This window comes from Octopus bimaculoides, chromosome 10 (assembly GCF_046866305.1).
Source record: "Octopus bimaculoides isolate indiv1 chromosome 10, ASM4686630v1, whole genome shotgun sequence".
In the NCBI taxonomy this organism is placed as follows: Eukaryota; Metazoa; Mollusca; class Cephalopoda; order Octopoda; family Octopodidae; genus Octopus; species Octopus bimaculoides.
This window is the reverse complement of record NC_142937.1, coordinates 12,068,501-12,086,000: the sequence shown is the minus strand read 5'-3', so window position 1 is coordinate 12,086,000 and position 17,500 is coordinate 12,068,501. Positions and strand designations below refer to the sequence as shown.

The window sequence follows — 17,500 nt, the reverse complement described above, 5'->3', positions numbered from 1 at the left end:
ATGGTAAAACACTTGATGCGCAATCACAGAGATGTGAGTTCAAGTCTCATGGCTGGCCAATAACGTATTTTTCTGAAATAAATGGATGATTTATCCTGATCATGCTATTTATAGCATTATCATTCGTTTGAGAAATAAATTTATTTCTTTTCTCACAATTCATCTCAACGCTTCTAAAAAAGAACAAACTTTGTTTGTTTACTTTCATCGTAAAGTTTTTATATATATAATAAACAAACTTGCACAAACTAGTTTACTCCTCTGACAGAGAAGACAATGCTTCACGAGTTCATGTTGCATTCATCGAAAGAAAATTAATTTTTATCTATTCTGAGATGTATCGAATGTTGTTAAACTTTCTTGTAGTTGATACAGCAAGTTACATGACTTCAAAATTTTTTATTGCAGATCAAATAAGGAGTCATGTCATCATAAACTAAATTAACTTTCCTGAGTCATTTAACAAACCTTAAACTCTACTGTTATATCTCCTTTAAAAAAAAAAATATTAAGAAAGTTAAGTACATGTTTCTCTCTGGCATTCCATTTTGTGATTCTATTAAAGAATTCTATCAGCCATACAATCTTACAAAATTTTTATCAAATTTTAGCAAATCTATCTATCTATCTATCTATCTATCTATCTATCTACCTATCTATCTATCTATCTATCTATCTACCTATCTATCTATCTATCTATCTATCTATCTATCTATCTATCTATCTATCTATCTATCTATCTATCTATCTATTTATCTATCTATCTATCTATCTATCTATCTATCTTTCTTTCTATCTATCATGTATATGTGTGTATATACTTATATACATATAAATATAGATATGTGCTACATCATAAAAATTTAGAAACTTTAAGAGATATAATATAAATAGGTATTTTTTAATAACTTGAAGTAAATTAAGTTATAAATAAAGCATGTAGAATATTGGGTTAAAAATCCCTTGAATGGTAAATGTTAAAAGTTGCCTGTGAGGTTTAAACTCACATTTTCAGTAAACATGGTAGACATTTTATCATTATGCTATTTTTTAAAGATTTGTTCTTACCTGCAATAATTATATGTTACTTACATCATAAAAATTTAGAAACTGCGACAGATATGAAATAATAATTATTATTTTTAAAGGTGGATCTCAAATTCATAATTCAGAATATGTGGGTTCAAATCCCATGAACTGATGTTAATATTTTCCATTCAAGGTTTTTTGACCCAATATTTATACACTATTATTTGTAGCTTTATCTATTTCAAGTTCCATCATTAAAAATCTGGTTTACTTCATATCCCTAAAAGTTCCTAAACTGAAACAAAAGCAGCATATTTCAGCAAATATGGTAACTAAAGAGTCATGACATCTACATGTATATTCCTTGACATCATACAAATTACTAGGTTATCATAGTTCATGCTTCAGGTGACAGCAGGGAGCAGTAATGTCACAATGGGTATTGTCATGAACAGCTTCAATGATTTGCTTTCAAGATACTTCAAACAGAACATTATGAACACAATAACAACAAAACCAGGGCTCAAGAGTTAATCGATGCTTGACCTACTCCTAAAATATCTCCACATTAGAGCTGTTGCTACACACATTTTTTTTCCCCTTTCTGGAAACAGTTCTACCTAACATTGAATCACAATGTTTCTGAAGCAAGGTTATAAAAATTTAACGTGCTCACTCCTTTCTTTTCTTTGAATTTATCTCCATCATTAGCTGAACTCATATCCTGCTGTCATCGTCCAAAATTTAACAGAGAAAACATTAATGTGAGGAATGGATACTCTTTTGATGTATAAAAATCAAATGCCGTCAGATATATGGGCCTGCTACAGTTTTCTCCATCTATAACATGGAGAGGTTATTGGCATAAATTAAAGATAAAATCCAAGAGATGCATGATTGGATCTATGTGGGAATTTTCTGACTAGGGAAAAATGATGGACACAGTTGGTGGTCCACACAGTTGCTGATGCCTCCTTCTCTGTATCTGAATAATGAGATTCAGCAGCAGTTAATCTCCTTCATAAATATAGCACTAGATGATTATCCTGCCATAAAATTCCTGATATAGTCTATCCATTTGTATCAGTTGTCAACGTGACATCTTTGTTGGCATCAAGTATATATATAACATGATTGCCAGGAACAGCGTTTATAAAATTATTGAATACTCTTCGCAAATTCAACATTTTGCTTGCATAAATTCACAAATGGTTTGATCATTTCAGAATATTTTGGGAAATGTCAGCCATAGAAATTTACCAGTTACAAGAAGTACTCCATTTCTTTCTTATTAGAGGCTGGAGAAACATTTAATATTTTCTGTACTTTATGTCAATCTGGGAAAAGACCTCCATCATCATATCCTGTTGCTACTGAAGATACATATCCCTTAGATAACAGATGAGCCTGGAATTTTCTATTACAATGTAAGAAAAGAACACTTTTAATTTTTAATCATAAGATATTTGTATCCATGACAACAAACTGCTAGGGGTGCTACTGGTTGTAATGTCTTTGAAATCATCATCTATTTGGATTTGGTAGTAACACCTCTGAGATTAAATTCTAGAAATATTCCACTCTAATTGAAGAAAGTAAAGCCAATTCAATATAAGGACTTGTTTAAGAGACTGTAGCAGATTTCTTCTTTGAATTAATCTTACAGCAGCTTTGTTTAGATTTAAATTCGTGATTTAACCAAGATAACAATATCTGGTAAATTTATGACAGCAGTGCCAAGCTGCTTGTGTAAGTAAGGAACACGTTTAAGTGCAGGCATGGCTGTGTTGTAAGAAACTTGCTTCCCAACCACATGGTTATAGGTTCACTCCCACTGTGTGACACCTTGGATAAGTGTCTTCGACTATAGCCCCAGGCTGACCAAAGCCTTGTGAGTAGATTTGGTAGACAGAAACTGAAAGAAGCCCACCATCTCTCTCTGTCTCTCTCTCTCTCTCTACATATATATATATATATATATATATATATATATATATATATATATATATATATATATGCATGTATGTGTGTATATATAAGTATACATATATATGTATATATATACATACACACACATATACATATATGTATGTACATATATGCTGTGGCTGATGCTAGTGTTGCATAATGATTGAGGCCTTTAGCATTATGTCATGCTTGAGAAGAAGACCCATCAAACCAAGTAAAATCTTAGTCGTGGCAGATATTGGTGTCATGCAAATGGCACCGGGGCCAGTGGCACATAAAAGCAGCCATTACTCACTCAGAGTGGTTGGTGTTAGGAAGGGCATCCAGCCATACAAACCATGCGAAATCAGACTGGAGTCTGATGCAGCCTTTCAGCTTGCCAGTCCTTGTCAAACCGTCCAACCCATGCCAGCATGGACAATGGGCGTTAAATGATGATGATGATGATGATGCTATATGCATATGTATATGTATCTGCGATTGTCTCCCACCACCACTTGACAACTGGTATTGGTGTGTTTATGTCCCTGTAACTTAGCAGTTCAGAAAAAGAGACCAATAGAATAAGTACTGGACTTTAAAAAGTAAATCCTAAGGTTGATTCATTTGACTAAATATTCTTCAAGGTGGTGCCCCAGCATGATAGCAGTCTAATGACTGGAACATGTAAAAAATAAAAGACAAATACCTACCATTCCATATTACATCAATTTCTAAAAATAATAACCGTGACAAGATGTTGGTAGACCTCAAAACAACCGCTGTGGTTTTCATATTGCAAAGAAAACAAAAGATTCTGTAATATCTCCCATTTCCCATATAAATACATTTTGATTTTGTAATGCGCCAAAGTTCTCTTAATTTCAGCAAAGGCCTTGTCTTGCAGTCAGACCATTAAAGGACATTCTAGTATCTCTTGTTTATGAAATATGCTGTTATTCCTTCTCTCTCCCTTACATACACCTTATAACAGATGGCAAACAAAATTCTTATATATATATCTTTCAGATGTAGATATCTACACATGACAGAAATAATTACCTCCTGAAACTAACATAACTAGAATGATTATTAGTGTAAAAAAATATTCATGTCTTCTTCATTATTCAATGTAGCCTTACTGCCAACAACATATCTTTGTTTTTCATTAACATATGTTCAATTGTCACCAGTCCAAGCAAACATTGGGATTATCACTGCAGTCAGTATAGACATGTAAATCTTCATCTGGTTTCTTTTATACAACAATTGTGATGCTCATGAAATAAAACATTCTCTAATACACTATTTTCAATTATATCTTATAATTACACAGCAAGTAGGGGGGAAAAATATTAATTGGCAATTTAAAAAATTCAATGAATGAAATGCATACATTTTCATTCAACTCTGACCATATAACACCTATGTTTACTAGAGTTGTCAACATCAGGTACAGAACAGCTTAGTAGTTTTGCATGATAAAAATTTAATATATCAGTTCCAACATCTTGTTGGAACTGATATATTATATCTTAGGCATGGACTTTCATCTCAGTTCACACCTACAAGGGGTTGCTGAATAGTTCCTTGCTATGGGTAAAAGAAAATACAGGAGGATCAGTTAAATATGATTTTATTCTGCATATTCACTTCTCAGATTCACACACTTATTGCAGCAGTCCTTCAGTTTTCTAAACCCTGTAAAAGAACTCAGAGGGCTGGGTCTCCAGCCAGGCCTTTTTGCGATATGCTTACAGCCAGAAACTTTTAAGCAACCCCTCATACTACTAATGTAATCTGAAATTAGGTGTCTGTTTTTAGAGTACTTTCAAAGATAAGCAATGCTTTAATCATTCATCTACCAGGCTGGTAAAGTTGCAAATAAACTGTTTCAAGAAATTTTAGTTCACTGAAACTTCCAAGAAAAACTAAGCTATTGCTATCTAAAGTGACGTTAGTCTTTCTCTTGCCTTGTAGTATAAACACATCCTTTTCAATGTCAGGCCTTTCTTTGGTCTCTTCAACACGTTCCAATATTTTCTTTTTAAAGCTATGACAAGATTGAAAGAGTTTCCTTTCCTTTGTTACACAATTTGCAGTCTTTCTAAATGCAGTGTATTTTCCTTTAATAAACATGTGTTTATGACCATAAAATCTAATTTTGCAAATGTCTTCCTCTTGGTTGCACGATGAACATAAGGAACTTTAGGGTCTTTCATTGAGAAATGTCAACTCTTGTCAAAATATGATAACATTTTCATATGTGAAGTTAATACAGGTATTAAGTGACACTTTTCTGACTGATATATTTCAAAACTTTATTATCACTGGAATGTGTAATAGATGATTTCAATGGCTTGCTTTTGCATTCATTTCTTAAAAAAAAAAACTGTGGTTGTCTTACCAACATTATTAGATCATTGTGAAGATGATTTCAAACATTTAGCAATAGGCTCAGATAATTCTAGCTGAAGAGCTATTAACTTATTTTGTCTGGGTTTCAAAAATTCCATGTCTCATTCATTCATCAGTGCTGTTTTATTCAACAAGAACAAAGCTGTTCATAAATACTAACAGACAGCTTCAGGGATGTATGCAGTAGTTGGAATGTATATATATCATACATTTATTTAAGTGAATGTGTGTACACTAGTACATGAAAGCAACTGTGTAGGTGTGGAAAGGTGTCTGTGTATGTGTAAATTTTCTATGTTCTTATTCATAATTTATTACATCTATAAATTTTTAACTCTATGCTGTATAATCGCATGCAGCAAATAGTTATTTTTCTAAAATATTCTAGAATATTCCATTCTTCGATCTTTGAGTAACTCTGTCTTTTCACTCTCTAATTTGCACTTTGACATGAAACTCCTGTAGTAATCATATGTGTGTGTGCATGTGTATGTATATATATATATATATATATATATATATATATTGTCAACCCATGCCAATATGGAAGACAAATTAAATAATAGAGATATATATTTATACATATATATATGTTCACATGAAATTAAATACATGGCCAATCATAGAGTGATCAATGGTTTCACATCCATAAAGCACTTAGCCTTATAGACTGACTCGTCAGACTCCAATGGCCATGGGCATATAACCTCTCTTCAAACTGAAGGTCAAAAACTTCTACGGTTGGTTAATTTTAAACAAAAGAATATTCTGTAACCTCTGAGCCTTAAACGGAACAGGTTATAGCTTTTAGATCAGTCTGCTCAACAAAATCATAGGATCCTAATTGGTGCTTGGAGTGTCTCCACTCTTAGGTTGTTTCTAGTCTGCAAATATTTTTACACCACTAATCAATGAACAAGTAATCCCATTCTGTAGCAAGTAGATCTAAAATGTGAACAGGAGGCAAGTCAGTCTTCAAGGATCATTGCTTGCTCTGCTATGCCAAGCTTGTAACATCCACTCATGTTTATATAGGACCCCAGTCACTCTATGAGCCTCCACTCAATTTTCTGTGGAGTTCCTTCATCCTGAACACACCACATGTGGCTGGTCAGAGACATGACATAATGTCCTTCCAGAATCTTAAAAGAGGACCTTTGGTTGTACAAGTTCTTCTTAAAGGGATATAAATATATGTATATATATGTATATATATTTGTGTATGTGTGTGCATGTATGTATGTATATCATCATTATTATTGTGAAAATATATATGTGTGTGTGTATGTGTGCGTGTGTTTGCATGTATGTATATATAAATATATATGTGTGAAAAGCACTCAATCCATTCAGTAAAGAGGTTGGTATCAAGAAGGGCATCCAGCCATGAAAACCAGGCAAAAACAGATAGTGGAACTTGGTGTAATCCTCTGGCTTGCTAGCTCCTGTCAGATCGACCAACCCATGCTAGAATGGAAGACAGACGTTAAATGGTGATGAGGCATACCCATATATGTATGTATACACGCACACATCTATATGTACATATATATATATATCATAAGGTTTTTAAACTTTTAAATTTTCATATTCAAAAGAGACAGAGACTTCAAATTATTATATATATATATATATATATATATAAATATTTTCCAAATTTTAGGTAAACAAATTGAAAACATGTCTATGTTTGTTTTTTTCAACACTATACATTCCATTCCATTTTTTTTATATCTTGCATATTATATTTTTTGTACTTTTACAATACAGTATTTGTGAATACTTTTCCATACATTCTATGTGTTTAGCACTTATTTTCAAGATTTGTTGTTCCATGTACGGTTCTCTTTTGACTGAGATGTATTGCAAGTGCTTTACAGCTGCCAGTAACATTTGGTTGTGTTTCATAAGAGGTCATGTTTAATTGTCATATTACATCAAATATTCAGATGGTATTGGATGATGGAATAAAAAACAAATTGTTTTGCATGCTAACAACATGTAATGGATGACTATTAAAATATCACATAAGAGGTGTTCTTTTCAATATTGTACACACACGTGTATGTATATATGTATATATATATATATATATATATATATATATATATATATATATAGAGAGAGAGAGAGAGAGAGAGATGTATGTTTATATATGTGTGTGTGTACTTTTATACATATATATATATATATATATATATATATAGACACGCATACACATATACACAAGCATACATCCATGCAACCTTGAATGTGCATGCACATACAGATATGCTAGCAGACCGACTAACACGTACACAAACAATGTAAATGCTCACTCATACACACACATATACATACACACATATACATACACACATACACATACATACACACATATATGCATAGATGAATGTGACTATATATAAGCTTCATTTAACTAAGACACTTCTGTATGGATTCATAAAAGAAATCTACACAATGCGAACTAGTATTAAAACGTATGTAGATGTTTGTATATGTGTCTATATACATTTAAAACTAAACTACAATAATATATATATATATATATATATATATATATATATATATATATATATATGAGAGATAGTACATATATATATATATATTTATATATATATATATATATATATATATATGGGAGAATGTACGAAAAAACAACAACAGACGAGGACAGGTGGTGTAAATAACAAAAGGATGTATTAGTATGACGCTAACAAAAGGAGAGATATTGAAGCTATATATTGTGGAGGAAATAATAAAACACAGTAAGTTGCATTGAGGCAATGTGATGGGGTGGGATCAAGGAGTGGATCAGAAAGAGAAGATGATGATGAAAGGAAGTGTGCACATAAACATGAAATATTTACAGATATTAGTTGAATAATAGGAATACATGAGTAGAACATATATGCAGATATTCAATATGAGTGTATCCACACACACACACACATATATACATAAAATCATACATATATGTGTGTGTGTATATATATATATATATATATATATATATATATATATATATATATATATATATATATACATACACACATACATACATTCATACACACTTGCACAAACACGTATGCACACAAAGATGTGTCTGTAGGCAGCAAGTGGGAGAGAAAAGGCATCTGGCTGTTGAAAATCTGCCCCAATAAATTCCGTCTGACCTGCAAATGTGGACATTAATAAATGGCGAGGATGATGATGATGATGATGATGATGATGATGATGATGATGATGATGATGATGATGATGATGCTGGTGATGATGACGGTGGTGATGGCGGTGATGATGGTGGTGGTGGTATAAATGCAACAGTAAAATCGTGTCCAGCACCAGTCAATTGTTAATGCGTCAGAGGAAAAACAAAAAAACAAAAAATGTATAGTGAATAGCCAAAAACCATATGCACCATGACAACAAATACGTATCAACTCCACCAGACCATTTTTTTTTGTGATAAAATGTGACGTACTGTTATTGATTCATTTTGAAATTTCCTTATGTTGCATCGGAAGCACCAACAACATCAATGGAACATTGACAATATTCCAAAAGTTTTTGCCATTGAGGGACCATCTGGAACAACTGTATTAAATAATGGAACTCACCGTACCCCTATGTTTGGGCCTTTGGCATTTGAAGTCATTTGGTTCTCATTCAGTTTCAATGGGTCAGTTTGAGTACCTCATTCAAATCTTCAGACAAGGAATTTGGAAATCTTGTCTTGAAAACCTTTCATTAGCGGAAGGCAATTGAACTTTTTATTCTTATGTGGCTGTGTGGTAAGTAGCTTGCTTACCAACCACATGGTTCTGGGTTCAGTCCCACTGCGGGGCATCTTGGGCAAGTGTCTTCTACTATAGCCTTGGGCCGACCAAAGCCTTGTGAGTGGATTTGGTAGACAGAAACTGAAAGAAGCCCGTCGTATATATATATATGTATATATATATATATATATATATATATATATATATATATATATATATATATATATATATATATATATATATATATATGTTTGTGTGTCTCTGTTTCTCTCCCCAAATCGCTTGTCAACCGATGCTGGTGTGTTTAGGTCCCAGTAACTTAGCCGTTCTGCAAAAGATACCAATAGAATAAGTACTAGGCTTACAAAATATAAGTCCTGGGGTCGATTTGCTTGACTAAAGGCGGTGCTCCAGTATGGCCACAGTCAAATGACTGAAATAAGCAAAAGAATAAAAGAGTTCTAAAACTGAACAGGAAATGAACAGTAGAAACACCACACAGCTGACAATCACAAACTATTTTATCAATATTATTGCCCAAAAGCCATAACCAAATGAAGGACAAACTTACAAACAGCTTTAAAAAAATTATGTTACACAAGTAGTGTTTGTCAGGGATTATCAAGGCAATTCCAAATGGATTTGTAGGATTATTACAAAAAAAGAAACTATGTTCAATGGTATATATGATCCAAACAGACAAAGGTCAATGGAAAAGGTATCAGAATCACATTTGGCTACAGAATTATGCAATATTATTGTCAACTAAGAGCACATTGAATAAATTCAATGATTTACTATTATTGCTCAGCTTCTAGGAAGCTCTTTTGAATTTATTGTTATACACAATACTTTTCTGTGTTGCAGGATAATATTTTTTTGTGTCTAGGGAGAGTCATTTTCTTTTTGTGCCCTATAATTTAACACACTCACCGGTAAAATTTCCACTTATTCCTTATTTTCCTAAAATTTTCGTTGTGTCTTGCGGCCTTTTCAATAGTTTTGACTCTTGAAAAGGTTGCAAGACACAACAAAAATTTTAGGAAAATAAAAATAAGGATTAAGTGGAAATTTTACTAGTGAGTGTGTTAAATTATAAAGCACAAAAAGAAAGTGACTCTCCCCAGACACAATGGAATATGCTTCAACACACGAACTCACATAAAGAATGTCGCAAACCAAATCCAAAAACGAAAAATTATAATATTTGTTAATTTGAAACTGGAATAAGTATCTCAATATTTCATCAATTTTTATGACAGTTTGACCCCAAATTTTGATGGATAAATTAAATTAAGTCCAGTTTTATGTTTTGGTTGCATTGTCATTGCGAGGTGGAAGTTTCTGACAAGATTCTGGAGTGGGATTTGGTGAAGTTGCTTAAGTGTTGTAGGAGATGGATAAATTTATTTCCATATGTGGGTAACAATATTTTACCTGCAGTTTCAAGAATGGGAGATGCAAGGTGGGGGCTGAGGAGGCAAGAAAATGCTTCAAACATTCTGGGTTTCACCTGGGTAGGCACCCCACTAAGCTAATTTCCTCTCAACACTTACGGTTTTACCTTTCTGAAGACTACAGCTTTATTACATATTTTTGTTTCTTATGTGATGTGAGGGCAAGATTTATACATGCTTGGCAAGGAAAATATTTTGAAGAAAATATTTAAAACTTTCAGCTTTTAACAATGTCCTGTTGATAAGTTTTATTCTATTCTCTGCTGAATTCTGGTGTGCAGCTTGCATTTTATGCTGTTGAATTATGCAGGTTCATATTTGTGTATAATGAAGAGGATGTAAACTCTTTCAAGCATGTATTAAATGCATGACTGTACCAGTGTTTGATCTACTTTATTGGGGCTTTTCATATTTCCTTTTAATCCTTTATGTTTAATCTAGAACATTAATGTTCCTAAATCCATTAACCTAATAATGTTTCAAATCTATCTTAACTTTATCCTCAGAATAAAATTATTGCAGAACAGTATGTTTCCCAGTGCTTTGCATTGGGTCAAAAAGAACCGTGAACTTGCAGGTAGTTTTTTCAAATGCTTGTTTTAAAAATTATTTAACCTTCAAATCCTGTATTTTTCTTATTTAATTTCATTTTGTATCTGTGTTGATTTTTAGCTTATATATTTTTTTCATTAGCAACTCTTTTATAGATATTTTTGTCAGAGTTTGTAAGATTCTTCTATTTCTTTTACTCATCTCAGTCATTTGACTGTAGCCATGCTGGAGCACTGCTTTGTGAAAAAATATGAAATACTTCATGAATTTGCATGTCATCCTTGTGCAGCAGCTATGCTAATCCCTTCTGTATCATTCCAAATTTAGAATATGTACTGCTGTAGCCATATATAAAGCAGTAATGTTTTCTGCTATAGTTTTTCTATTGATTTTTGTTTCATGTACTATATTGTAATATATTACAATGACTCTTTGTTGTAAATATATACCAAATGTACATGTACAGAAATGTAAATTTACTTTCAATATATAACCTCCTCTGACCCATAATCTCTCAAACCAATACATTTACACACAGAATTGCAAAATGACTGGACAGCATAATTAAAATATACACCAGGACATCGTAATCATCCGACAAATTCTTTGAGATTTTTTTATATGATACAAATAAAGTTGGGAACATTTATGCTATGGATGCTGAAAGTCTCCTTATAAATGATCCAGTGATGGAAGTTATCAACGTAACCCTAGATGTATCCGAGTCTAAGATCATCCTCTCTACCAAGAAGCATTCTTAGAAAGTTTTTATGACCTTCTCAATAAAGGTCTCTTTCATTATCTACAAAGCAATCTCTATATCTACATTTAGCACAGCAACATTCCTCTGGATTCCCACTCGGTCCCCATATCTGTGACTTTCTAATTGTATAATGAGGAAATCAAAGCCATTCTTAAGCTCAACTGAACTTTGAATAGCAAGTTTGTTGATGAAATATTTATTGTGGCTGATAGAGATGAAAGGGTTGATATGTAAAAGAACTCCATACTTACAATTACAGTTCTAATATTTATTTAACCACTTCATTCTTGAAATATAAATGTAGGATCAAGAAATAACATATATAAAAATCTACATTATACTTTGAAATTGCAAACATAGATCTAAAAACCCTTCATCAGCTGCCACCATTAAAACTCCGGCGTTTCAAAGAATTAAGGCGGTACGCATCGTTAAAATGGTTCTTCCCACGAACACTAGTTAATTAAAAAAACAGAGGTAAAAGATAAAGAAGTAAATAAAAAACAAAAAAGGACGTAGTACAAGTAATGTATTAATATGATGCTCAGAGAAGGAGCAAAGTAGTGGTTTTACATTTTGAGCATAGCTCTTCTTCAGAGACAGGAAAAACAGGGAAGTCCAAAGAAAGAAGGAAGAAGGAGGAAATAAAATTGCAAATAATCCATGTGCGCTTACGAATATAGATACTCGTTTTCTCTCTTGACTGCAGCCATGCTGGAGTACTGCCTTTTAGTTGAAGAAATGGACCATAGGACTTATTCTTTGTAAGCCTAATACTTATTCTATCAGTCTCTTTTGCCGAACCACTAGGTTATGGTGACATAAACACATCAACACTGATTGTCAGGTGGTGATGGAGGAACAAATACTGACACAAAGACACACACATAAATACACACACACACACACACACACACACACACACACACACACACACACACACACACACAAACACACACACACACATATATATATATGACGGGCTTCTTTTAATTTCTGTCTACCAGATCCACTCACAAGGCTTTGATTGGCTTGAAGTTATAGTAGAAGACACTTGCCCAAGGTATCACACAGTGGGACTGAACCTGGAACTATGTGGTTGCCAAAGCAAGCTTCTTACTGCACAGCCACACCTGCACTTATATATATATATATATATATATATATATATATATATATATATATATGTATGTATATATATATATATATATATATATATATATATATATATATATATATATATATATATATATATATATATGTCCATGATTGCGTATATGTATCATGTATGTCTTTGGGTGTGTGTATATGTGTGAGTATATATATATATATATATAAGAATTTACTTTTCGTAATGAGATAAAAAAAAAAAAACAGGGCTGTGTATAATATAGAACATTTATAAGTAGAAGGTCTTACAGCTGTCTCCAGGATATTTATTATGTCCCTTCATCGGAGACGGTGTGAGAGGATGATTAAGCAATAGTTAGTTTAATTAAGATAGGAAATAGAGAGTGAATGTAGGGATATTGTATTTGTAAATATATTGTTTAGGCAGAATGGTATACATATAAGATTCCAATACCTTGTGAGTAAAGTCCAATTGTTTTTAAGATTGGTCGATGCCTTTGTAAATCCATTATTATGATTCCAATACCCAATGAGTAAAATCCAACAGTCTTTGAAATTGGTCATTCCAAATACAGAGTTTATACACAGTGTTATTGAATCAAGGGCTCTGTTTAAAGTGACAGTTTGACTGAGGACTGGTGAGCCAGATGGCTGCACCAAGCTCCAATCCGATCTGGCAGAGTTTCTACAGCTGGATGTGCTTCCTAATGGCAACCACTCCGAGAGTGTAGTGGGTGCTTTTATGTGCCACCGGCACAAGGGCCAGTCAGGCGGTACTGGCAACGGCCATGCTCAAAATGGTGTTTTTTACGTGCCACCTTCACAGGAGCCAGTCCGGCTGCATTGGCAATGACCTTGCTCGAATGTTGTCTTTCACGTGCCAGTAAGGCGACACTGGCAAGGTAGAAAAATTATATATATGTATATATGTATGTATGTATGTATGTATGTATGCATGTATGTATGTATGTATGTATGTATGTATGTATGTATGTATGCATGTATGTATGTATGTATGTATGTATGTATGTATGCATGTATGTATGTATGTGTTTGTGTGTGTCTGTGTTTGTTCCAGCACCATTGCTTGACAACTGATGTTGGAGTATTTCTGTCCCTGTAAGTTAGTGGTTCAGCAAAAGAGACCCATAGAAGAAGCACTAGGCTTACAAACACTAAAAGCAGTGCTCCAGCATGGCCACAGTCAAATGACTGAAACAAATAAAAGATTGAAAGAATGAAAAGTATAAACCATGAAAGAATTTTGTGCAGACAACATGTTTTGTTCGTTTTCCTATACATGGATTATCCAAGTTGTAAAAACGCTTTACACCTCTTTCTCAAATAGCTCCTATAGGTCAGATTGCAAGAGATGATATCACCATCACACTTTCAAAACAATATCAGAGCCACAGTTATCTCAAGTGAAGAATCACAGGAATCTTTCAAAGCCAGTAAAAATACAAAACAATGCAGTGTTTTGGTTCTTGTTTTTTTTTTAATTTTTTTATTTCTTGTCTTTGATTACATTCTTAAAGTATTTGGCAATGGATTCCGATTGCACTATTGTACTATGTTGTACTAAGGAAGGATTGTATAATTATTGGAGATTCAAGGCAAAAACACTAAATTGTGCAAAAGATATTTTGGATGTGCCATTTAATGGTGAGGAAAGGAATAGCATATCAAAGATGTTTTCAAGAAGCTTAATTACTTTCTCCTTTTCTTTTTTTCTTTCTCGTATTTGTTTTAGTCATTTGACTATGGCCATGCTGGAGCACCATCTTGAAGGATTTTAGTTAAACAGATCGACCCCACCCCACAGGACTTATTTTTTAAAGCCTAGTGCTTATTCTGGCAGTCTCTATTGGCTGAACTGCTAAATTACAGGGTTGTAAACATACCAACACCGGCTGTGAAGCAGTGGAGATGGGTGGTACAAGCACAGACACAAACACACACGCACGCACACACACACACACACACACACACACACCCTTGCACACACACACGCACACAAAGGGCTTCCTTGATTTGCATCCACAAAAATCCACTCACAAGCAAGTCTTTGATCAGCCTGAGGTTATAGAAGAAGTCACTTGCTCAAGGTGCCATGCAGTGGGACTGAACCCGGAACCATATGATTAGGAAGCAAACTTCTCATTACACAGATATATCTGTGCCTATAAACTTGTTGAAATTTTCTTGAATGTTCTTGGGGCATTCAGTCTCATTATACAAATTTTGATACCAACCTACCTGAGACTGCTCCCGATTCTATGATACATCTCTAATTTCATGGAACTGTCACATTAAGCTGACAGCATACAACTACTTCAAGTATCACTACCGCATAAATCAATCTGAGAGCTTTAGAAATATATTATTTCTATTTTTGAAATCAGTGAATGTGTTTCACTAGAATTATTATATGTTTACAAGAGCTTGACAGGCATCTCCAACTAGCAGGCCATGCTACTCCAGACTGATGTCGAGCAAAGACTCAGAAACATGTCTCTGGATGCAGGCTTAGCTGGGTGGAGGTGCTTGTCTCCCCCTCATAAACATAAGGACACAGGAAATGTGTCACGGCCAACAGGAAGCGGTGCATTTTCTAGGTCTAAGCAACCGCAGTATTATTGCCTTCAGGGGACTGTCACATTAAGTTGACAGCATACAACTACTTCAACGTATCGCTACTGCATAAATCTCTGAGAGATTTAGAAATGTATTATTTCTATATCCCTTCTGTTTTAAAATGATCAAATTTAAAGATTCCATTAAAATTGCATGTAAACTTACATTCAAAATAAAAAACTTAATTATCTTTTATATTTTACTTGTTTCTGTCATTAGACTGCGGTCATTCTGGGGCACCAGCTAGAAGAATTTTTGCCACATAAATCAACCCCAGGATTTAATTTATATATGTTTAAGGCCTAGTACTTATTCTGATGGCCTCAGCTTAGTTACAGACATAAACACAACACCAATTGTCAATAAGTGTTGTGGGTCATTCTCAGATACCAACACACACACACGCACACACACACACACACACACACATGATGGGCTTTTTTTCAGTTTCCGTTTATCACATCCACTCACAGGGCTTCGACTGGCATGAGTCCATACTCAAAGACACTTGCTCAAGGTGCTATGCAGCAGGACTGAAACTGGAACCATGTAGTTGTGAAGCAAATTTCTCACCACAAAACCAAAATTATTTTAATAAATTCCTGATATTTTCAAGTTTAGTTGAAACAAAGGCAATGCTATTTTATAGAACTATGGTAACAGAAGTGTTACAGAAAACTTAAGTAATTCACTATCTTATATCAACTAACGAACTAAAAAAAAACACAAACGAAAAAGGAATAAAACTCATTTAATCTGCTGATATTTTGCCAACAAATCACATACGAGTGGATGGTCATGACTTAAAATATATAAAACTTTTTGCAATTTATATAGTTGAGTTAACCCTATAGCGTTCAGGTTATTCTGTTAAATTTAAGGTTTATGCATTCTCACCATTTAAAATTAATTCTGCATTATTACATGGCTTTGAGATTTCAATGATGTGATTGTATTATATTTAAAATGACACAATAAGGTAGCTATGAAAGGCGATATCTGACCAGTTTGAAGATAAAACAAGTAGAATATTTTGGCTGGATATTTTGGCTGGATATGTCAGGTTTAAACATAAAGGGTTAATGCAAATGCTCACCTGGACGATGAGAAGATACATAGATTAATAAAGCAAGCAGCCTTCTTTGGTAAATTACAACACCATGACTGGAATGGAAAAAGATGTTGCTAAGGTGGTGAGCTGGCAGAAACGTTTGCATACCAGGTGAAATGCTTAGTGGTATTTCGTCTGTCTTTACGTTCTGAGTTCAAATTCCGCCGAGGTCGATTTTGCCTTCCATCCTTTTGGGGTCGATAAATTAAGTACCAGTTGTATACTCGGGTCAATCTAATCGACTGTCCCCCTCCCCCAAAATATCGGGCTTTGTACCTAGAGTAGAAAAGGAAAAAAGATATTACAGTTCTATATTTAAGAGATGAGGAATTATGTACATTATTTACATTATTTACATTCGACAGATATTTGTCCTCATCCGTCGAATGTAAATAATGAAAAAAATGTTGTTTTGAAAACAGAATTGATGTATACTGGGCTGTGATCAGTGCTGTCCTAACATATATGTGCACTGAGGCTGCACAGGTCTGGAGACACAATATCATCATCATCATCATCATCATCATCGTTTAAAGTCCGCTTTCCATGCTAGCATGGGTTGGACGATTTGACTAGGGACTGGCAAGCCAGAAGGCTGCACCAGGCTCCAACCTGATCTAGCAGAGTTTCTACAGCTGGATGCCCTTCCTAACGCCAACCACTCTGAGAGTATAGT

The 17,500-nt window shown here is 33.7% G+C and overlaps 1 non-coding gene across 1 annotated transcript; it reads right to left on the bottom strand.

The window, feature by feature from the left end:
- Positions 1 to 11,426: 11,426 nt before the first annotated feature.
- LOC128248974 (U6 spliceosomal RNA) lies at positions 11,427 to 11,532 on the bottom strand. Its single transcript, XR_008265119.1, has one exon. It is a non-coding gene; the product is annotated as a U6 spliceosomal RNA (small nuclear RNA).
- Between the last annotated feature and the right edge of the window lie 5,968 nt (positions 11,533 to 17,500).